The 1,659-nt window shown below is 43.9% G+C and overlaps 1 non-coding gene across 1 annotated transcript; it reads right to left on the bottom strand.

Annotated features, from left to right (window-relative positions):
- Positions 1-1,261: 1,261 nt before the first annotated feature.
- On the bottom strand, positions 1,262-1,368 carry LOC136588948 (U6 spliceosomal RNA). The gene has a single exon (XR_010787735.1). It is a non-coding gene; the product is annotated as a U6 spliceosomal RNA (small nuclear RNA).
- Between the last annotated feature and the right edge of the window lie 291 nt (positions 1,369-1,659).

The following is a 1,659-nucleotide window of genomic DNA, read 5'->3' on the forward strand; positions in this document are numbered from 1 at the left end:
GGGTATTAGAGCCTCCATGCCTGTCTATATCACATCTTGTATCCAAGCTAGAGGCGGTACAACAGGGTACTAGAGCCTCCATGCCCACCTGTATCACATCTTGTATCCAAGCTAGAGGCGGTACAACAGGGTACTAGAGCCTCCATGCCCACCCGTATCACATCTTGTATCCAACCTAGAGGTGGTACAACAGGGTACTAGAGCCTCCATGCCTGTCTGTATTACATCTTGTATCCAAGCTAGAGGTGGTACAACAGGGTATTAGAGCCTCCATGCCTGTCTATATCACATCTTGTATCCAAGCTAGAGGCGGTACAACAGGGTACTAGAGCCTCCATGCCCACCTGTATCACATCTTGTATCCAAGCTAGAGGTGGTACAACAGGGTACTAGAGCCTCCATGCCCGCCCGTATCACATCTTGTATCCCAGCTAGAGGCGGTACAACAGGGTACTAGAGCCTCCATGCCCGCCTGTATCACATCTTGTATCTAAGCTAGAGGCGGTACAACAGGGTACTGGAGTCTTCGTACAAGGCATCAGTTTTCCGCAATAAGGGTGGTTTCACACAGGCAAGAAAATCGTGCGATTTTCGGCTGATGCGATAGTCAGTAAAAAAGCAGATTATGAAACCAACGGTTTCCTTTCCATCTGTGATGTTTTCACTGATGTGATGTTGAGAGAACAAAAAATAACGGCTGCTCTATCTTTCTGCGATGTGCGATTCTTTTTATCTCCCAGGTTTCGCTATGGAGCCGCTCCTTTTTATCGCCTCGCAATGCAACAAGATTGTGTTGCGATGCAATTTTGATAATGGAAAGTCCTATTCATTTTCGCAATAAAAAATTGTACATTTTTTATCGCGCAATTTTATTGTGGCCGTCAGCACTGCGATGGGAGATTATTCTAAAAAAAAAGCATTGCTGGCAACCAAATATTGCAGACACAAAATAGGGGGTCGCCCGTGTGAAAGTCGCCTAAATGATCCTTTTACTCCGATATTGTAATCACTCACTTATAACAACGTTACAATCACACAGACAAAAGTGTCATCCCACAACTTCTGGGGGGGGTTACACTGTACGTGGTTATGGCGCCTCGGGTACATTTGCTGTATGCCTGTAGTCACATGGCACAAAAAATACACCTTTTAGTGGTGGCACCGTGAGACAATTATTATTATTACTCCAAGTTAAAACCTATAAGGAGAAAAAAATGTTATGTTAGAATTTTTTTTTTTGTTCTAATTGAAGAATCGGTGCAAAAATATGGAACGCCTCACGAATTTGCGTGTCATCCTTGCGCAGGGGCCATGCTAATCTTCTCTGTATCGTTCCAATTTTAGTATATGTGCTGCCGAAGCAAGCACGATACTGCAGACAGCCCCGGCGGTATTTATGGTCCCGCGGGAGAGAAGTTCTTACATTGTGGAGAGATTACTTTTATAAATTAAAAATAATGTATCCTGCTGTGATATTTTACCTAATATGTCATGCCTGTAATAATAAAACCCATTAATATAGAGTATTTGGGCCAAACTGAAGAGCATTTTGTGACAATGTTATATGCAAATGAGAAGAAGCCGCAGTGCATGCTGGGAAGAATGCTGGTCTCGGAATACGGACCTTGTACCACAGAAGGCGCAGCTGGTGTGGAATGT

This window comes from Eleutherodactylus coqui, chromosome 13 (genome assembly GCF_035609145.1).
Source record: "Eleutherodactylus coqui strain aEleCoq1 chromosome 13, aEleCoq1.hap1, whole genome shotgun sequence".
NCBI classification, from domain to species: domain Eukaryota; kingdom Metazoa; phylum Chordata; class Amphibia; order Anura; family Eleutherodactylidae; genus Eleutherodactylus; species Eleutherodactylus coqui.